Raw genomic sequence first — 23,913 nt, 5'->3', positions numbered from 1 at the left:
TTTAAAAAAATATGAATAAATACATACATATATATATATATATATGGAATAAATATATGAATAACATTTTGCTGATCCACAAGACTATTCGTATGGAACTTTTTAAAACAGGATAGCATTCCACAACTTAATCCCTAACAAATTCTTTCTGCCTTTAATGAAATAAATGACAAAATGCCATTCATCATTTTCAAGCAAGTGTTCATCTGATAGTTATCTTTTCACTGGTAGTAAAGCTTCATAATTATTATTATTATTATCCTGAGGCTTTGAATTAACTTTCACTTTACTTTGAATTACCTGCATTCAGTATTGAATGCAGGTAATTCAATGTAAAGTGAAAGGATTTTTACTGTATCAGTATAGCAGAAAGTGATCTATTCAAAATATGCTAGCCTTTTCTGATGAAAAACAAACAGTATTTTTACTTCATTACTAAATATCTAATTCACTTTACTATTATCAAGAACTGGAAGGACAAAAATGATAATATGCTTCTTCTGAAGTCACTCCTTTTTTTTATCCATTCATTTTAAATGCCACTTCACCACACAACTTGTTTATAATAAGTAGTGTGTATCTATACATCTGTTTCTCTGAGAACTGCTCTGCAGGGCACAATTCTCCCCCTCTCAAAAAAATTTAAAAGATTTTTGTTCAGCAGTAAAAATGTGATTTCATCCCATGGGCTAACAACATATTCTGAACCACTCCAGTAAGGGGTGGTTCTAATCTGACACATTAGTGCTTGAGTACAATATCAATGCATGCATTGATATTGTACTCAAGCTAGAGTATGGGTACAAAACAGGTTAAACAATGGAAAGAATATTTTCCTATTCCATTTAAGAAAATATTAAAATATACAATATTGTTCATTTACAAGTAGTAATGTTAACACATTTAAGCAAAACTTGAAAATAAATACTTTCCATTGCTAAAAATACCACTAATTAAAAATCTGATTGCTCAACAATTGGTACTTGTTAAAGAAAGAATCATAAAAATATAATAGTTTCAAATAGGTGTAAGGCTGGATAACGCTAAATAGTCTACGGTGACAGATGGATCCATACTCTCCTAGCAGGACTCACGGACATAGGTGCTCAGATAACCGACACAAACCTACCGAGGATTTGAGAATCAAGAATATGGGCTCACTCTTAAAAATATGCCAGTTAAACATAGAAGGCATAAGTAGGGCTAAATGCAAAGTTTGCATTTAGCGACAGATGGGTCCGTACTCTCCTAGCAGGACTCACGGACACAGGCTCTCAGATAACTGACACAAACCTACCGAGGATTTGAGAATCAAGAATACGGGCTCACTCTTAAAAATATGCCAGTTAAGCATAGAAGGCATAAGTAGGGCTAAATGCAAAGTTCTTACTAAGATCCTGAATTACCATCAAATAGATGTAGTTGTAGTACAGGAAACTCACACTAAGGACGATCTCAATCTACTAACGAGAGGGAAAATATATGGTTACAAGATGATTAACTGCATAAACCATCCCAAATATGGTTGTTGTTGTCTTGTCCTTTGAAGAGTCTTAGATGTTTCCGTGTGCTCCTTGTACTGCTTTGGCTATGTCTGTGATTTTGTTTGTATAGAGCTGTTGTTCAGTATTAGGATCTATTTCTTGCAAGGCTGCTGTAATTGCTGGACAGGTAAAGATGTGAGTGGGTGTCAGTTCAGTATTGGGGCAGTTGTTGCAGTTTCTATATGTTCTCGTATCATCTGTATTGATCTTCATTCCTCTATAATGTCCTGTTCGTAGTCTTGCTATCGTGGTGGAGGTCCTTCTGTCAGCATTGATCTCGGGAATTTGATGTTGTATCACTGATTTCAATGGAATTAGTTTAGCTTTTGCTAGTGCATTGGCATCAGCAAGAGTTATCTGGCCTCTTTTGCTAATTTATCAGCTGCTTCGTTGTGATCAATGCCTACATGAGCAGGAATCCCAAATATGGTGTGGCAACATATATAAAAAATGACATTTCTAATTATAAGAACTGTGAACCAAGTACCAGCAAGGACATATATAGTGTATCTATTATAATATCTGGTTATACTATAACCAACGTGTATAAACCTCCCTTAGCTAAATGGCCTGATCAAGTACTGTCCCAGCAACAACATCCAAGAATAATCCTGGGAGATTTTAATAGTCATCAATTCCTTTGGGGCTATAGAAAGGATGACCTAAATGGTACCCTACTAGTGAAATGGCAAATCAAAACCTCTATCTGATCTTTGATGCCAAAGATAAACTGAGCTTTCTCTCCTCTAGATGGGAAAGAGGATATAACCCTGATTTGTGCTTCTGTACTGCAGACGATTATGGTGGCCAAATTCCCATCTCTAGGAAAGTATTAGACAGTTTTCCAAATAGCCAACATCGACCTATAATCTATAAAGTAGGCCTAAATATTCCAATCATAAGAACAATATTAAAACCTAGGTGGAACTTTCTCAAAGCTGACTGGGATTCTCTTAAGAAACAGGTTGACACTGTAATAAGATTCATAAAGTCCACTGTAAACAATTACAATAGATTTGTTGGCATTGTTATTGGTGCTGCCAAACGAACCATTCCAAGAGGTTTTAGGGGAGAATATATCCCAGGCTGGAATAGTGACAGTGAAAAACTGTACCAAGAATTCTCCACTAATAATAACCCTACAGTAGTCACTGAGCTACTGAAGTCTCTTGACAATGCTAGAAAAGACAAATGAATTAAAACAATGAACAATTTTAATTTTACTCATTCCAGTCGAAAAGCTTGGTCCCTGATTAGGAAGCTTGACCCTAATACAAGGACTTCTGGTAAACTGCCCACCATAGATCCAAAACACATTGCAAAGCATATAGTCTCAATGACTACATATCCTCAAGATAAAGTAACTATGAGAGAGGTGAAACAAAAACTAAAAAATCTCAAAACAGATCTTCCACCATCATCACTATCTCAGGCTTTCACTTCCCAGGAACTTACCCAGGCAGTTAAGTCATTGAGGACTGGGAAGGCAGCTGGACTCAATAACATCTACCCTGAATTCATTAAGAACTGTGGACCAAAAACTATTCAATGGCTTACTGCTATGTACAATAATATCCTGGACTCTGGCATACTTCCATCAATTTTTAAAAGATCTAACTAAAATCATCACTGTCTTAAAACTTGGCAAAGACCCTACAATTGCTTCCAACTACCATCCTATTTAAGTATCTGCCTGAAACTTCTCGAAAGAATGCTATATAACAGAATTTCTTCAAGTATACATAACAGAACTCCACAGGAACAGGCTGGCTTCAAACCTGACAGAAGTTGTTGCGATCAAATACTGGCCTTGACAACCTTTATAGAGAACGGTTATGAAAAACAATTGAAAACAATAGCGGATTCATGGACCTCTCTGCTGCCTATGGCATAGTGTGGAGAGAGAGTCTTATCTTAAAATTCCTAGAAACTATCCCATCACCAAAACTAGCCAACCTAATTAATCAAATACTAGCAGACAGATAGATACAAGTATCTCTCAACGAATTCCAAAGTAAATTCTTTAAGATTAAAAATGGCCTACCTCAGGGGTCAGTTCTTGCCCCATTGCTCTTTAATTTATATATTATTGATATCCCAGAGATAGCATCATGGAGATTCATGCATGCTGACGATATTGCCATTGCAACTCAACATTCAACATTCCAAAAAGCTGAGAACACCTTAACTGAAGATCTGGCTGTACTTGATAAATACTTTAAACGATGGCGATTACAACCTAACCTGAACAAAACTGAAGTAGCATCCTTTCATTTAAGTAATATCCAGGCCAACTATATTACTATTACTATTATTACGGGCAACTCCAGGGAGTCATTAGACTCATCGAGGGAGGCCCCAAATCATATTCATCACAACTATTTGACATTCATACAGTATCTATCATACCTCGCCTTAAACTCATTCACTGTCACAGCATCCACCACAGACTCAGGGAGCGCATTCCACTCATTCACTACTCTAAAAGTAAAGAACCCAGCTCTAACACCTTTGCTAACCACACTTTTGCCCAGTTTCCATGGATGTCCCCTAGTCCTCCCACAACCAGCCCTGTTCTCAAAAATCTTCTGAATTAATTTTATAGAAACCCTTCAGTAATTTGAATGTCTCAATCATATCTCCCCTCCTCCGCCTATCAACCAATTTTTGCAACCCACAAATCCTCAACCTGTTCTCATACGGTTCATTCCACAGACCTGCTATCATCTTGGTCACTCGCCTCTGGATCCTCTCCACCTCCTCCCCATCAAGAAGAAACCTAGGTGACCAAATCTGAGCACAGTAGTCTAGATGGGGTCTTATCAAGGCTCGATACAGAGGAACAATAACCTGCTTGTCAACGTATTCTTCAGCAACCAAGTGATTTGATGAGCTGTTTTGGTCACTTTTGCAATGTGTCCCCTAAATTTCAATTCCTTATCTACCAACACTCCTAAATCTCGTGCCTCATCAATTTCCTGGAGCAGGGTTCCACCAATGCAGTAAACTGCCGCCAATCTTTTCACCCCAAAATGCATAACCTTACATTTTGCCACATTAAACTGACATCCATTCTCCTTAGCCCAGACCTCCAATCTATCCAAATCATCCTGCAAAATTTTGACGTCATCTGCATTCACTATTGCCCTACCCAACTTCGCATCATCAGCAAACAAATGAACTGTTCCTCTCAGATCATTTCCTATATCATTTATGAACAAATTAAACAGCAGTGGTCCAAGAACAGATCCTTGTGGCACACCACTAGTCACAGGCCGTCTTGTGGACTCTACTCCCAAGTAAACCACTCTCTGATATCTCTCCGTCAACCACCCTCCTATCCATCTCACCAACCCTATGTCCATTCCCATATGCTGCAATTTGCTGATTAGAATTCCATGTGGAATCCTGTCAAAGGCCTTGGCAAGGTCCACTAGAATCACTGTAAACCCATTACCCTTATCCAGTTCAGCCGTGACTGTGTTATAATACGTGAGCAAGTTACTGAGGCATGACCTACCCTTCACAAAACCATGCTGTCCCCGATACAGTATCCCATTTTCTTCTATCCAATCTTGTATTTTCCTCTTGACTATTTTCTCTAAGACACAATGATTCCTGATATGCTAATCGGTCGGTAATTTACAACAGCAGTCTTGGAACCACCTTTATGCAGTGGAACTATTTTCCCCTCTTTCCACCCGCTCGGGACTAACCCAGACCCGAGACTCAAATTAAACAAAATGGTCAAGGGTACTGACAATTCTTTAGCTGCTTCTCGTACAACACGAGCTGGTATACCATCCAATCCCACAGATGTATTGACATTGAGGTTATGCAATAGACTACTCACCTCCACTTCATTAACCACAATTCCCATATAATCTACTGGTTTATTCGTTTCTGCAATGTCACCACCTGGATGATATACTTTTGCAAAGTGCTCACTCAGTAACTCAACTATCTCAACTGATTCAGTTACCTCCCTACCATCGGCATTCTTTAAAATCAATCTGCCATGTACATTTTTCCTTTTACTTGCTACATATCTAAAAAACTGTTTAGGATTCTCTTTAGCCTGCATGGCCAATGTTCTTTCGTAATCCTTTTTTGCTTTTCTTACCACACTCGTCACCCTTCTGGCCTGCGCTTTATACCGTTCATGTGCCTGCCGGTCACCCTTCTCCTTAAATTCCCTCCATAGTTGTTTCTTTTTTTGCAACTCAAGCTTAATGGTGTTATTCATCCATTTAACCCCTACTTGATTTATTATTCGGACTCTAGGTATACATATCCCAAAAGTTTACTTCAGAAATAAAGAGGTGAAATTTAACAATCATCCAAAATACCTAGGAGTTACCCTAGACAGAAGTTTGACATTTAAATATCATCTAGAAAATATTGCTAGGAAATTAAAAACTCGTAGTAATATAATGCATAAACTTGCTGGTATTTCTTGGGGTGCTGATGCCAACACACACACTGCATACTACCGCACTGTCTTTGGTCTATTCCACAGCAGCGTATTGTGCTCCTGTGTGGCTGAACAGCGCACACGCTTCTTTGGTCGATGTCCAGCTGAATCAAACTATGAGAATAATCTCTGGAGCTTTAAGATCTACTCCTGGCTCCCAACTCTCAGTAACATAGTCCCTCCCTCGCTCCGCAGGACCCAAGCCTTAAGCAAACTATGGACAAAAATAATTGGAAACAGTTCCTTGCCTATCAACCAAGACATTTCCTTCCATACTTCACAAAGACTGAAATCCAGGCACCCTACCTGGAGGAGTGCAATACAAATAAACGACCAGAACTTCGACCTATGCGAGTCATGGGGAGAGTATTGGTTTCAACAAACCTCCAATCTTCAAATACCCATCTCAAATCCGACATCTCATCTGGAAGGCTTCAATCTCCCTAGACATGTATGGACCACTTTAAATCGGATCAGAACAGGACATGAGAGATGTAAGTATCCCTTGCATAAATGGAACTGGTCCGATATTCCAAACTGTGAATGTGGAAGAGGGATCCAGACTATCAATCACATTGTGCTTGAGTGCCCTATCTACTCATTCTCGGGTTCTAAAAAGGACTTTTTTAAACTGACCCCAGAATCCCTGGAGTGGATCTGGGATTTAAGGATTAAGCTCTGACTCCTGATTCTTAATTCTGATGTTTAATCATTTCAACCTAGTGTACCCATTTTAATATGATTTTTACAATTGTTTTTATGCTGTTTTATGTAATTTGTATGTTTTATTCTGAGATCTGCACATCATACGCTAAATAAAATAGGTGTAAGAAAGGCAGTTAATTATCTAACTACATTCCTTTCCTTTGTTAAAAATCGATGAATAGATAGGTAGCTGTTTTTTCTAAATCAGAAAAAAAAAAATTTACTAACCCTTCTGTAGATACTAGGGATGTGCCAAACTATGATTTACTCGAATAACCGAATACCAATTCAGTTTGAAATTTGGTGGAAGTATATGAATTCAATTTTATAAACAAACAATTTTTGGGAAAAAATAAATAAATAAAATACTTGTTAAAACTTGATAACAAAATTTAATGTGAGTATATTTTTTATTCAAACATTTGTTCATAAAATTTAAGTCAGAATAGTTAAAATTTAATTCATTATGCTTCAGCCAAACAGCAGAATGAAAGAAGATTGTAATAATTGTGTAATAATACAAATATTTCCATCTTCACCTACACGATGTAACCACATGAAACTGTAAAAATGAAAACAATGATCCTTATTTCATAACCAAAGATTTATATAAAAACTTCAAAAGTTTTGAAAACAGACCCAAGAGCTTATAAGTATACAATCCTCAAGAATGCAATCCACAGAAGTTGCCTCACATTCAACCAATTAAGACACGAGCACTGCCAAGGTGCCTGTATATTAACCTCTTATTAAGTTTTTCTTTTTTTTTTTTTTTAAATTAAAATTTTGCTAGCCTGATAGCCGTTTCAAACTGTTGGCTCTATTCAGAGATCAGACAGAAACCTTAAGAGGACAAAAACTCTACTTCAATATCAAAGTAATCCTGTGTCCGAGAATTATATTTTTCATAAGTGAACCGTGGTTGCTGCATAAGAGTAATAATCAGAGAAGAGCATAAAAGTGTTCATTTCAGCATTGTCAAATAAACAGATCAATCCATATTTCATAGATGAACATGGAAAGTTTTTTTAAAAAAAGGCAAGTTGAGAGAGAAATTTACAAAAACATAACTTCCTCGTAAGCTCTGTAGTAAATTTTCGAAACTTTAAATATTTACATATTTAACTATAAATTACAAATGAGTCTATAACATCCTCTATTATATTCTCATCATCATCAAATTCCTGCCATGTACCCTCAAGGGGTGTACAGGATATGATAGTACTACATGAAAAAAATTACATCATTACTAACTTCCTATCTACAATTTTCCTCCAAATCAGTCTGTTACTTGTCAAGACTCCAACATTATCAGATCTTATATTTCTATCATCTAAGGCACTTTGTACCGTATCAATCCACCTATATCTTGGTCTTCCTCTGGGTCTTTTTTCCCTGCCAACCTGGCAGAGAACACTTGTTTTGCTAATCTTTCTTCGCCCATTCTGTTTAAGTGACCATACCACCTGAGATTAGCTCTGCTAACGCATTCCTGGATGTTGACAATGTCAAGTTCTTTCCTAATATCCTCGTTTTTAATATGCTATTGCCATTGATGCCATCTGTTCATGCCTATAATCTTTCTCAGGACTCTCATATCTGCGGTCTCTAGTCCTTGGTCAAGTGTTTTAATTCTGACCCAGCTCTCAGATCCATAAATTAAAACTGGTTTGAACACTGTCTTGTATACAGCTAATTTAGTGTTCCGACTAATTTCTCTCTTATTCCATATGAATTTATTCAATTGACTTCCTACCATACCAGCTTTGCTGATTCTGTTGTCTATTTCTATATTTAATTTACCATCTTCAGTAAAAATCGTGCCTAAGTAGCTGAAATGTTTTACTTGTTCCACAGGTTCTCCATTCACAACACAGTTGACATTTTTAATGATTCTGCCTATTTTCATTGTCTTTGTCTTTTTATTGCTGACCTTCATACCATATCTATTACAACAGCTGTTCAATTTAGTCAGAGAATCTTGCAGACTTGTAGCGGATTTATTTAGAAGTATAACATCATCCGCATAAAGCAAAGAGCTGACATTAACATCTCCAATTTTGATATCAGGTTTAATACCACATTCCTTCATAATGTGATCCATTTAGATAATGAATAACAGAGGGGATAATGTACATCCTTGTCTCACACCAGATTTAACATTAAACCATCTTCCTGTACTTCCTTCAATTCTAACTGCTGACTCACAATTCAAATAAAGACTAAGTATTGCTTGATATAATGCCCCATTGAAACCATATAACTGCAGGGTATTGAATAGCTTCTCTCTTGTCACCTTGTCATATGCCTTTTCCAAATCGACAAAACTTAAATACAGATCTCTGTTATATTCTCATGCTTTCTCGACTATTTGTCGTAAAGTGAAGATGATCTGATCCTGACAGCCTCTATTTGGCCTGAATTCAGCTTCTTCTTCACCAAGCTTTTCTTCCACAATTCTTCTCAACCGTTTCTCAAGTATACTTGCATAGATCTTGCCTGGAACACTCAGTAGGGAAATACCTCTGTAATTCTCACATTCAGTTTTATTTCCCTTTTTATATATGGGTACTATGAGAGCTCTACTCCAATCATCGGGAATTCTTCCCTCTGTCCAGGCTTTCTGAACTATGCAGTGCAGCCACTGTAAGACTCTTATACCACCATACTTCAGCATTTCTGGTCGAATATCATCTACTTCTGCTGCCTTTCCACATTTTAAGCTTTTGATGGCTTCTTCCACTTCAAGTATGGATATGTATTCCTGACTACATGCCTGGTCAATGTTTTTTTACCACTGTGCTGTCATCACTGCTTGTTTCATTTAGCAGTTTTTCAAAGTAATTACTCCATACTTCAAGGATATCTTTTTCTCCTGTTTTCATCCCACCTTTATCATCCCTAACCCCTTTTACAGCACTCTTTCCTCCATTCCTAAGCTTCTTCAACAACCTCCAGAATATTTTGCCACCTTCTTGATATTTATTTTCTATATTCTTGCCAAAGTCCTCCCATGACTTTTGTTTAGCCAGTTTTACACAGTGTTTAGCATTCTTGCATTTGTCTCTGTATTCTCTAAGAGCACAAGCTGACTTATTTGACAGGAACTTTTGATATGTTTTCTTCTTTTCCATCACTGCCTCTTTAACTTCCTGTGTCCACCAGGGAGTTCTGATTTTTTTATCCTTGCAGACAACCTCACTACATGCCTCTCTGGCAGAATCAATCAATGTTTTCTTCAGAGTTTGCCACTGAATCTCCAAAGTTCATTATATTATATATTATATTCTCTTATCTTTCCAAACTAGTCTCTTTGTCCTATATTTTGATATTTAATTATGTACCTGCCGAGAGTTCATTTATGATGAATTTAACCTTCTGACATGGGCCTGTTCTTTGGTATACTTAACAGAGGATCATTGCTTTTTTCTTTTTCACTACAGAAAATAGTGTGTGAAACCTAATCATAATGCACTAAGCATAAAAGTCAGAACAAATATTGCACTTATTTACTCAAATAATAAAACAAAAATATTAATGGAACTTTTGTTTTAAATTGTGAAAGACAGAAAATAAATATGGATTTATTAATCAAATGAATTCACAGTAAATTATGATTTAGGACAAGAAATTTATTTTGTGTTTTTGGAGAAGCCTACATCTGGTTTCTTCAGAAATATTTCCCCTTATGAAAAAAACTTGATTTTTGATGAATACAGATAAGTGGTGGGAAAAAAAAAATTCTCTCAGAAATTGTACTATGGAATAAGTTGATTCAATAGCCTTGGAAATTATTTCAGCTACAGACGAATTACATTTAAAAAGATAGAAGTACATATCTATCATTATTGAAGTAAAAATGCAAGTATAAACATGAATTTATACAACAATATGAACAAATATCAAGCAACAATGGAAGAACAAGCAGTTAGAATCTGAAGTAAATCCATCAGAACAGCAAACATTATTTGATGTTAAAAAAAAAAAAAAAAGATACAGATGGCAAATAGGCAAAATGTTTATAATTCATCTATAGCTGAAATAACTGCATTGAATAAGAGCACATATGTAATTGTTCAAACAAAAAAAAAAAAAAAAAAAAAAAGATTTCCGAGACTAATCAACTTTTCCGTAGTACAATTTCTCAGAGAATTTTTTTCCCCCACCACCTACCTATATTCATCAAAAATCAAGTTTTTGTCATCAGGGGAAAATATTTCTGAAGAAATCAGATGTGTACTTCCTTTTGCCTGTATTGTAACCCAGATATTTTGTTGTTTGTATATTTAACATTTTGCAAATTTTGATTCTTCACATTAATTGTAAAACTTCCAAATATTGCTTTCTTATTTATGGCCAAAACTGTACTTTTCTTTTTCAACAATTTAAAAGACAAACTTTAATACTGCATAATGTAAAGTAAAATAAAAATAACAAAGAAAGTGCCTATACCAAACACAACAAACCTTTGTGTGAGGTGGTGCAAGATACATTAATTTCTCATCCATCTAAGATGGGTTGAATCCCATTATTAGGAGCTCTAATGCAGTTGGCTTACATTCCTCTGGGGGTAAGTATTTTTTTTTATGGCTGTATAACTGTGTTCATGGGGCTGGTTTGCCTGTTCTAAGGAAATCTGAAATTTTTCTCCTGGAAATTTGCATTTTCCTTAGAACAAGCAGAAAAACTCCTGTTATATGCATCATAACAAATGCAACCAGTTGAAAAAATCCTCCCCTTATCTTGCACCTGAAAAGACCCAGGTTCAAATCCCATCTATAACATGAGAAACATTTATCAGGTCTTTTCAAAAAAAGTTGAATTAGTTGTTCTCATATAGAAGAAGTAGAGAGTTTTTTCTCCTGGAAATTTGCATTTTTCCAGGAGAAAAATGCAAATTTTTCTCCTGGATGATGATGATGATGATGATGGGATTTGAACCTGGGTCTTTTCAGGTGCAAGATAAGGGGAGGATTTTTTCAACTGGTTGCATTTGTTATGATGCATATAACAGGAGTTTTTCTGCTTTGGCCAGCCAATATCTGAAAAACACATTGAATCAGCTAAATATCAAAGAAAAACCAAATATCTGGCGCATCCCTAGTAGATACTGTGATTGAATACACACAAACTTTGTTAGTTTTTTTTTTTTTTTTTTAGAAAAACAGGAAAATACTGCCCAATCTTAACAATTTGGTCACACTACCCAACAGGATTTCTTTCTTTTTATTAAGACTACACACAATCATTAGTCGATATCATCATCACCTATGTTATTTATGTATATTTTATTCTGTGATAAATTAAGTACTGGTTTAAATAATTGTCATATGTAGCATTATGATTTCCATTCATCACTCAGTATACAAAAGGAATGGTGGCTGAGAATTGTAGGTGGGCTGATATGTTGTAGTAGCAATGTGAATAGCGACTTCCATTTGAATTAAGATGAAGTTGACAATCACAGTGGCAAACATTACTATAATAAACTATTGAAAAGTCTTGACTGATGTCCCAGAGGAGAGGTGCAATGCTCAAGAAAATTCACTATAACTATTACTGTGATACTCATCTGTGACATAGTGAGAGTCAACTGTACTACACAGTTCAATTATTTTTCATTTTTCTTCAGTAAGTAGTGAGTCTGTCATGTTGCATCAGGACCAAAATGAGTGGGAATCCTCATTGGGATACTGTATGGTGAGCCTCGTGGAATGATAGAATTCTGTGTTGAAGTCACAATACTAAAATATGAAGTACCACTTTGATAACTGCCATAATTTTAATGATGTAAAACATAAATTGTTCTAAGCATAATTGCAAGTTGCTGGATTTGTGAAGATTATCTCAATTATTCCTTTTGTAAATGTCATGGAGGTGAGCATGTCACAATGAGAAAGAAAGAGCAGTACCTCAAAATTGCAAAGTTGTTCTTGTTCATTAACTGCAAGATTAACTGAAAGTGCCCACTGTGCTTATAAGGCAATGGTTAATCAAAATTAATGAACCCTGGAATTTATTCATAAAATTTATGCTAAAACTTTAGTGCAATATACATGGGGTGGTCTGATAAGTTCTCAGCCTCAACCATAAATGGCAACACTATCAGCAAGATTTTTTTTTTCTAAGTTGGTACATCTGTCATAAGCATCCATGTGAAATTGCAAGTCATTCTATCAATAGGATTAAATTCCTCCCCTTATCTTGCACCTGAAAAGACCCAGGTTCAAATCCCATCTATAACATGAGAAACATTTATCAGGTCTTTTCAAAAAAGTTGAATTAGCTGTTCTCATATAGAAGAAGTAGAGAGTTTTTTCTCCTGGAAATTTGCATTTTTCATCCCTTAGAACAGGCAAACCAGCCCCATGAACACAGTTATACAGCCATAAAAAAAATACTTACCCCTAGAATCTTTCATCAAAATTAAAAGTTATTCAGCTTCGATTTAATTTGATTTCACATGGATGATCCACTAGTATTTAATGTCAACCAACTCATCCAAAACTGATATTGAAAGGACTAAAAGCAAAAAACTTGCATCATGTCCAAATCACAGTTATGCTTTTTACTCTTTTGCTAAAGCTATTGGTTGCAATGTTTGTCCAACTCCAGCTTCTTTTTGTATTATACTTAGATGTTCAGTTTCATTGTTACTGTGTCATCTAGTGATAATCAACAGAAAATCTTCTTGCTTACATCATTCACTTTTGGTCAGATACCATGGAAAAGTTTGAGGAATTTTGTGGAGGGGGGGGGTCACTAGCTTCTTGCTTTTCTACCAATTTTTGTATTGGCAATCTTGGTAAATGACCTCTTGATCTGTCGTGCATCTACACAGCATTCAATCCTCTCTTTTATTTTTGTCTTAAAGGAGGTCAGAAAAATCATGTTCAAACTAGATACCAAAAGATACCCTGTGTTTTATCCCATTTTTACAATTGTTTTGAAGGTGTTCCTATTCCAGAGTTGAATCCTCTTTATTCTCTCCTTTTTCACTAACAGCTATTCTACAGCTTGAGAATGAGCCCATATTAGCTTATTCATATGAAGGGCAACACATTGCAGCAGCTATTGCTGTGGTTCTACAAAACCCCCATCCATTCAGCTAAATATCATTCTTCTGTATATAAATGACGTTCTCTAGTTGACTCAAATCCAATCCACAGTTTTGCTGATGATAATGTGCTCTCCTCTTGCATTTGAAAAACCTTGTGCATGTGTGTGTGCACGCACGCACGCACACACACACACACATGTAAAAGAAAGAAAAACATGGTTTCAATTTTGGTCACACATTATGTGTGAATGTGGGTGGTTCTTTATCTTGATTCAACCACAGCTAATGCTGTGGTTGAACCAAAAAAAAAAAAATCTTTTTATCACTTGTTTCTTAGTTCTATATGTAAATGTCCTTTTCCAGTCTACATTTTCAGTAGTGAGACAGTGCATTGCTCTCTTCTTTCTCATTTGAACTCTTGGTCTCTTGCACTGCACATATCAACAGAACTTCCAGAATGTCAACTTCTGCTTGGAATACCCAAATACGAGGGTGGAGGGCTGTAAAGTTCTAATAAACACCTGGAACAAAAATGACTGGTTTGTGCAACAAGAGAAATACTTTTTTCTCAGAGAATTGCAAATGATGCAGCAGTTTTGTAAAAAGTGTATAACACTTTGTGGGGAATATGTAAAATAATGTGTCAGTTACATGGTTCACCTCGATTCCTTCATAGTGATTATCACAACTTTTCAGCACACCCTCATAGTGTGGTCATCTTCCTCTGGAACTTCAACGTCCATAACTCAAAATAGCTTCCCTTCTGTAATTCAGCTGATCAAACATGCAGGAATATTGAGTATTTGCCATTACCAACAACCTAATATAGTCATATTCTATTTTATCTTATCTGGGCCATTATGTTAGTTCTTAATACACATTATACTCTAGCCTTCTTACTGTTGCTCACACTCTATAACGAATTTATTTGTTTTAAGACTGCACCAGTTAAATTACTTATTGAGTGCAAGTTTGTAAGAATATGAACAAAGATAAAGCAGATATTATTCCACTGCTATATCTTACTTATACTTTGTCAGTCATGGCTTAAACTCATCATATAGATATCATAAAAACTTTTCCCCATATTAGACAGATTTATGCAGGTTTGCAGTTTTCAAATCAATGCATTGACAGACCAATCTCAATGTATTGTTCACAAATCAATTTATTTAAACCTAGAATTCTATATATACACTGCTCAATTTATGCATAAACATTGACACGAAACTTCAAGTCTTGGATAATTACAAGTAACTCCATCTTGGATCTCCTACAATTCTATCTTATAATCTAAGCATAACTTCTGGTATTCTTACTAGTCATTCTTACTCATTAGACAATAACCTTGTGAAGCATGTGCTCAATTAACAATAACTTACGATTATTACATATAACATTAAACTTACTCTTAGAATAGGTACTTTTTCATATACATTGATAATATTTATGCCGATACAGTTGACTGCAGACCAAAACACATTATGTGAATTATCTGGAAGAACTTACAAATCTCTCCTTTTACTTACCACAGATTACATATCATATAGGTCTTTCATTCACTACAGTCCTTACTTAATTCCTTTGTCTATACGATCTTTCTTTCTGTCTTCAGGCTGTATGTCTGTTCCTTATTTCTCACCTTTTCTTTTTCTTCTGTCATCAATAATCTTTAACCTTTGGAGTCTATTAACTAGCGATGTGGTAGTAACATCTCTTGGCATCGGCCATTCAATGAGTGCTATCTCCGTTGGGCTCTCTGTGTTCTGGAGATGGACAGTTGGACTTCACATGGCAGTAGACCCAGGGAAGGAATGATGAAGGCTAAAGCCCTGAGACCAGCAGAAAACCTGAGATGTCTCTCTTTCTGATGACTGACAGTGGACCCAGGGGAGAAGAAACGATGAAAATCCTAAGACATTAGACGCTTCTCTTTCTGATAGTGGTAGTGGTGACTGATAGTGGGTTGTCATATGGTGGTGGACCCAGGTAGGAGAAAGTAAAAAAAAAAAAAAAAAAAAGGTAAATTCTGACGGACCTTACTTTCTGGATGCACTTCATATCTCCATGTACTACTGACCTCTCTCTTTCTCTTTCATCCATTTACTGCTGCAAACTGGTTTATAAGTCTATGATAGTTGTCTGCCTTATATTTCCACATAAATTCCTTCTACCTTGATACCTCCACATAAATTCCTTCTACCTTGATACCTTCACATGCCTATTTTTTCTCCAAGTCATGACTGCATTGACAATGCAGTCATGAATTGGAGAAATGACTGTCATACTTGTCTCCCCCACCCACCCACTGGGGGGGGGTGAGGGAGACAAGTATGACATCTCAGTCACAGTAAGATCCTTTCATGCTATGACCAAATGAAAAACTTGCAATCCTCATGTTCCTTCCTTCCACCACATGCTGCCTAAGACAGTTGTCTCTCATGAAATCCAAAATTTCAGTTCCCTTATTATTGCATGCTACCTCCTCTATCCATTTTATATTACTTTAGTTGAAGTCCCACCATAATGGTCACTTGCTTTGCACTTGGTAAACTAATTTAGCTACACATTTCCTGCACATCCTTATCTATATTCACTGGGGTATAGTATCTCACATCATATCCTCTCAAAGCAATTAGTGTTATTTCCAGTGAGATTTACCACATTGAGAGGGCACAGTTCATCTCTTGTCATGAGTAAGACTTCACCTCCATGTTTGCTCTTTCTATCCCTGTTGAGAATATCTTTCTCAATTAACTTTCACTGATACCAGCAATCCTTGGAGAGACTGAGTCAATCACTTTTGCCACAAACTCATTATATTTATTCATTATGCTCCCAGTATTTGCATACAAAAAAATCAGTGCATTACCAGTATTCTTATAGCTTATTACTCCCCTCATACTACACCTAGCTCTGTAATATAGTATACACCCTCTCATTTCTCAAGCCACTACCCCCACATGAAGCCATGCTATATTCCACTTACAATTCTGGTTTCCTTGTCCTAACACACCCAAAAAACAAGTCTCTCTAAATGCATGTCTTTTTGCATTTAAATATAATCCATCTCTTGCATACAGTTCTATTCTATCCTCAACTATACTCCTTGTATTTACATATTCCAGACCTTTCTTCTTGCATATTTTTATTTCCTACACATTTGTGGAGCATGTTGTTCTTTTCTAAATTTTAGAGATCTTTTTGATGGTAGTTTTTTAAGCATATATGCAGTTGATTCATTGTCCAATCATGGGATGCAGGGTCAGTTTTCAGGGCTTTTTACTGTTAGCTAGTTTCATATAAAGGTACTATAAGTTTCCTCCTGGATTTTTTGGTATGCACTACATGACTTACTAGAGAATGCATATCAAATTGTCATTGAGTCAACCTGCAGCTTTAATTGCTTTGATATAACTTTAAAGTTTTTATTCTATTTTAGTTTATTTTTATTTATTTATTTACTTTGCATCTTTTTTGAGCAAATAAATCTGCTACATTTTACATTGCAAAATCAGATTCCTATCCTGACATTAAAATATTTTAAATCTGTTAGAGCAATCACCCAAGTCAGCAAGATATATTATTATCGTGCCTTTCAAATTTCAAATGTAGGTTGTGTTTGGAGTTAAATTAAAAATCCAATGCTTGGAGTTGTATTATCATTATTCCATTATGGTGTTTTGATGTTTATTCAACACTAAACAACCACCTTCTTGCTGAAAGAAATGGACTAAAGCTTCTGTAAATGAAGTGTTTATTTACAGTTTTTGATCTGTGTGGAACAGCAGAAATCAGTAGAAATGGCATCCTATTAATTATGAATGCTATTTTTATTTACAGAATTTTTACAATTTCAAAGTGTTTAAATCATCACCAGATAAAAGATCAGTACTATCAACATAAGAAGCACGAATGGCAAAGAAATGGAGCTAGCTGAGGAATTAGATAAGTGCTAGATCGACATAATAGGGGTGACTGAAACAAAAAAGACAAAAACTGGTGAGATCTTTCTGAGCAATAAATACAAAATGTTATATTCAGGCAATGACAATCAAGGAAAAGAAGGAGTAGCCATAGTATTCAACACAAAATACAAGGCTAATCTTCTTGAATGGCAGGCAGTCTCAAGTAGAGTGATGTGGGCAAATATCAGAATGGGAAATTGGACAATGAGACTTATTTGTGCCTATGGTCCCACAGAAGGGTCTACTAAGGTAGAAGTGGAGAAATTTTTTGATGCTTTAGAGAAAGCAACTGACACAATGAAAAAGGAAAGGTTGGTCCTTGTTGGGGATCTAAATAGCAGAGTAGGAAATGATTGTCAGACATACAAAAATATTTTGGTAAAATTTGGAAAAAAGAGCAAAGATAATAATAATGGCAAATATCTGTTGGATTTCTGCTCAGGACATGGACTGGTTATTACTAACACCATATTCCAACATAAAAATGTGCACAAATTCACATGGAGAGATGAGGCAAGGAATAAGAAAAGTCTCACTGACTATGTTATTATTGATAGTGATGTTTTCTCCTTGGTGCAGAACACCAGAGTGTACAGAGGATTTGAAAATGGAGGTGATCACTATTTAGTCTTGAGCAGGATAAAATTGAATTTCATATTGAGAAGAATAACATGTAAGAAAGTTTTAAAGCGAATAAAAGTTGAGCAGCTCTCAGATGTGAACTGTAGACTAAAATACACAAAGATTATTGAAGAAAAAATGAAAGAGTTTGAGAACAGGAATCAAACCTTGGAGATTCAGTGGCAAACTCTGAAGAAAACATTGATTGATTCTGCCAGAGAGGCATGTGGTGAGGTTGTGTGCAAGGATAGAAAAATCAAACTCCATGGTGGACATAGGAAGTTAAAGAGGCAGTGAAGGAAAAGAGAAAGCATATCAAAAGCTCCTGGCATATAAGTCAGCTTTTGCTCATAGAGAATACAGAGACAAATATAAGAAAGCAAAACACTGTGTATAGCTAAACAAAAGTCATGGGAGGACTTTGGGAAGAACATAGAAAATAAATATCAAGAAGGTGGTAAGATATTCTGGAGGTTGTTGAAGAAGCTTAGAGATGGAGGAAAAAATGCTGTAAACGGAGTTAGAGATGATAAAAGTGACATGAAAAACAGGAGAAAAAGATATCCTTGAAGTATGGAGTAATTACTTCGAAAAACTGCTAAATGAAACAAGCAGTGATGACAGCACAGTGGTAAAAAACACTCAACAGGCATACATATCCATACTTGAAGTAGAAAAAGCCATCAAAGGCTTGAAATGTGGAAAGGCAGCAGGAGTAGATGATATTCGACCAGAAATGCTGAAGTATGGTGGTATAAAAGTCTTACAGTGGCTGCACTGCATAGTTCAGAAAGCCTGGACAGAGGGACAAATTCCTGATGATTGGAGTAGAGCTCTCATAGTACCAATATATAAAAAGGGAAATAAAATTGAATGTGAGAATTACAGAGGTATTTCCCTACTGAGTGTTCCTGGAAAGATCTATGCAAGTATACTTGAGAAACGGTTGAGAAGAATTGTGGAAGAAAAGCTTGGTGAAGAACAAGCTGGATTCAGACCAAACAGAGGCTGTCAGGATCAGATCTTCACTTTACGACAAATAGTCGAGAAAGCATGGGAATATAACAAAGATCTGTATTTAAGTTTTGTTGATCTGGAAAAGGCATATGACAAGGTGCCAGGAGAGAAGTTAATCAATATGCTACAGTTATATGGTGTCAATGGGGCATTATATCAAGCAATACTTAGTCTTTATTTGAGTTGTAAGTCAGCAGTTAGAATTGAAGGAAGTATAGGAAGATGGTTTAATGTTAAATCTGGTGTGAGACAAGGATGTACATTACCCCCTCTGTTATTCATTATCTATATGGATCACATTATGAAGGAAAGTGGTATTAAACATGATATCAGAATTCGAGATGTTAATGTTATGCTCTTTGCTTTATTCGGACAATATTATACTTTAAATAAATCCGCTACAAGTTTGCAAGATTCCCTAACTAAATTGAATAACTGTTGTAATAGATATGGTATGAAGGTCAGAAATAAAAAGACAAAGACAATGAAAATAGGTAGAATCGTTGAAAATGTCAACTGTGTTGTAAATGGAAAACCTGTGGAACAAGTAAAACATTTCAGCTACTTAGGCACGATTTTTAATGAAGATGGTAAATTAAATATGGAAATAGACAACAGAATCAACAAAGCTGGTATGGTAGGAAGTCAATTGAATAAATTCATAAGGAATAAGAGAGAAATTAGTCAGAACACTAAATTAGCTGTATACAAGACAGTGTTCAAACCAGTTTTAACTTATGGATCTGAGAGCTGGGTCAGAAGTAAAACACTTGACCAAAGACTAGAGACCGCAGATATGAGAGTCCTGAGAAAGATTAGAGGTGTGAACAGATGGCATCAATGGCAATATCATATTAAAAACAAGGATATTAGGAAAGAACTAGCACTGTCAGCATCCAGGAATGCATTAGCAGAGCTAATCTCAGGTGGTATGGTCACTTAAACAGAATGGTCAAGGAAAGAATAGCAAAACAAGTGTTCTCTGCCAGGTTGGCAGGAAAAACGACCCAGAGGAAGACCAAGATATAGGTGGATTGATGCGGTACAAAGTGCCTTAGACGATAGAAATATAAGATCTGATAATGTTGGAATCTTTACAAGTAACAGACTGATTTGGAGGAAAATTGTAGATAGGAAGTTAGTAACGGTGTACATTTTTCATGTAGTACTATCGTATCCTGTATACCCCTTGAGGGTACATATCAGGAATTTGATGATGATGATGATGATGAAGTGTTTAAAAATTAATTACAGCTTATTTCCATAATCCCTAATTACTGATTTTTTTTTTTTTTTACTGCCATTTCAATATTCAAGGTGTGTATCTTGATTTCCTTTTGCGTTTTTAGACAAACTAATTATGTTTCAAGATGGCAACCACCCACTTTCAGTTTTCTGTGATCTTTCGCATTTTTTAACTCTACCTTGTAAGCCCTTGGATTGAATCCAAAAAGTGATATTTTGTGATATCTGCACTATATATTGTTGGAACATCCACCCTATTCCCCATATTTGGTTCCTTCTGATTTCTATCTCTTCCAGAAACTAAAACTCTTCCTCACTGATCAGCATTTTTCTTCGAATCAAGAGGTGATTGCAGCTGTAGAGGGGTATTTTGCAGATCTTACTGGGAACCACTACAGGGATGGGATAATGGCCCTTGAGCATTGCTGAAATAAATGTATTAGTCTTAAGGGAGATAATGTTGAAAAATAAAAATAATTTTGAAATCATAAATTCGTTTCTTCATTGTTAGGCCGAGAACTTTTCATACCACCCTTGTATATGTGTGTGTGTGTGTACATATATATATATACATATGTGTGTATATATATATATATATAATATACAAGGGTGTATATATACCTTGTATGTGTGTGTGTGTGTGTATATATACATACATACATGTATATACGTATGTATGTATATATTGTTGAAATTAGGATTTACTCGGGATGTATACATTTATAAAAATAAATTTAACTGACTAGAACCCGAGAAAGTATAACAAAAACCTTTAATACATCACAACTAGTTTCATCGGTGCTCCGACTTCTTCAGGTGAGAAATAAAAACATAAGATATAAAATAACACGGTAAAAAATTAACTTTACAGCTTAATAAAAAGCAGAATAGTAACAGTCATATTTGAATAGGCGACCGCGTGCTACCGTTGGCATGAGTAGAATGTGTGCGACAGCTAATTTTTGAGCGCCAGTACTGGATTACTGCGCTATGGGAATCAGGCAAATTGTAGCTAAGATTATTGTTTAAATGTGAAGGGTCCAGAACTATTTCTTTTGATTCAATAATTCTTCTTTCGAATTCATCCTTGCAAATATATAAATTAGTAGTGCGTTCCCAATCAACTTGATGTGGCTGTTCTTCAAGGTTAGAGTTTGCCGAGAAAAGGACATGACTGGAAAGGGCGCTCGCTTGTGCTCTACTGTAGGAGATGTCACGTCATTCTTCGTCTTGAGGAACGATGTTCCTCAAGACGAAGTGAAACAGATTTGTCTGTCTGGCCAAAATAAGGTCGACCACAGTTGCACACAACTTTATAAACACACGGAAAATGCAGATGGTTGTGTTTTGGTTTTGGTCGACTCAGAAAAGAACGAAGTTTTTTCAGCGTAGTATAGTCGGTCTTTATGTTGAATTTTTTCAGAATCTTAGCTAGTTTTGGGGTAAGAGTGCTGATAAAAGGTAACTGTATATGAGTGAAAGGGTTGGAGTCATCTTCTTGTCGAGGATGTTGGCGTTTATAAAGTTTTCCTGCATTTTCCTGGTGTTTATAAAGTTGTGTGCAACTGTGGTCGACCTTATTTTGGCCAGACAGACAAATCTGTTTCACTTCGTCTTGAGGAACATAGACGTGACATCTCCTACAGTAGAGCACAAGCGAGCGCCCTTTCCAGTCATGTCCTTTTCTCGGCAAACTCTAACCTTGAAGAACAGCCACATCAAGTTGATTGGGAATGCACTACTAATTTATATATTTGCAAGGATGAATTCGAAAGAAGAATTATCGAATCAAAAGAAATAGTTCTGGACCCTTCACATTTAAACAATAATCTTAGCTACAATTTGCCTGATTCCCATAGCGCAGTAATCCAGTACTGGCGCTCAAAAATTAGCTGTCGCACACATTCTACTCATGCCAACGGTAGCACATGGTCACCTATTCAAATATGACTGTAACTATTCTGCTTTTTATTAAGCTGTAAAGTTCATTTTTTACCGTGTTATTTTATATCTTATGTTTTTATTTCTCAACTGAAGAAGTCGGAGCACCGATGAAACTAGTTGTGATGTATTAAAGGTTTTTGTAATACTTTCTCGGGTTCTAGTCAGTTAAATTTATTTTTATAAATGTATGTATATACAGGGTGTTCGGGATAAATTTGACAGTTTCGTAAGGAAAAAGAAAATCTTCTTTGTATCTATTAAATTTAATGAATTGACAAAAAAACATTACAGGCAGGGTTAATTACAATACTATCAACAAGATTTACTCAAAATAACCACCATTAGCATCGATCACAGCTTCAATTCTGCTTCGGAACCTCGAACAAGCTGATGCTACAGTCTCCCTGGGAAGGGCCGCAAAAACTGTTTTAATTTTATCCATTAACTGGGCTTTTGTATTACTGGAAGTGCGATTGGTGTCTTTTTCAACTGCGCCCCATACAAAATAATCCATGGGGTTAAGGTCTGGGGAGTTTGGAGGCCAAACATTTGGACTGGTGAAGTCGTAGAAATTTTCAGACAACCATTTTTGACTTTTCCCAGAGGTGTGGCAAGGGGCCGAATCCTGCTGCCATACATACGGCCTACCATTGGCTACCCTTGTTATCCAGGGCTTGACTACAGTTAGCAACTCCACGAACAAAGCCCGAATTCCAATGCCAGGGTTCTTCAACACCTGTTCCTGCAGATTTGCGAGGAATTCTGCTGTACGAACGCAATCAGATCGTCTGCTAGGGATCTTTCTTCTTGCTACATCCTCGTAGTCACCATTGCAAGTCTCTAGTTCATGCCTGATTGTTTTTACTGTATTCAGGGAGCATTGGGCAGCAGTCGTAATATCCTTATTTTGATAGCGGGCACAAATCATCATGATACAAGTTATTCTCTTCCATGATTCAGGTGGGTTCCAGCTATCCATCCTTTCTGACATCTTGTATATGAATGAAGAAGGGTCCAAACTTTTAAATGAAGAGAAGTGTGTGTTAATACATGTAACTTACGGAAAAATATAATTAATTATAAATATGTCAAATTTATCCCGAACACCCTGTATATATATATATCCACCCTTGTATGTATATATATATATACATACAAGGGTGGTATGAAAAGTTCTCAGCCTAACAATGAAAAAATGAATTTATGATTTCAAAATTATTTTTATTTTTCAACATAATCTCCCTTAAGACTAATACATTTATTCCAGCAATGCTCCAGGGCCATTATCCTATCCCTGTAGTAGTTCTCAGTAAGATCTGCAAAATACCCCTCTAC

General features: G+C 35.9%; 1 protein-coding gene across 1 annotated transcript in view; it reads right to left on the bottom strand.

Moving 5' to 3' along the window:
* PGAP3 (Per1-like protein PGAP3) overlaps positions 1 to 23,913 on the bottom strand; it is a 162,586-nt gene that overhangs the window by 47,766 nt on the left and 90,907 nt on the right. The gene's annotated exons all lie outside the window — the stretch shown is intronic.

Source organism: Typopeltis vanoorti, chromosome 6, assembly GCF_054136105.1.
Source record: "Typopeltis vanoorti isolate ZY-2024b chromosome 6, IOZ_Tvanoo_1.0, whole genome shotgun sequence".
Lineage (NCBI taxonomy): Eukaryota > Metazoa > Arthropoda > Arachnida > Uropygi > Thelyphonidae > Typopeltis > Typopeltis vanoorti.
Note: the sequence above shows the minus strand (reverse complement) of the source record. Positions and strands in the feature narration are given on the sequence as shown.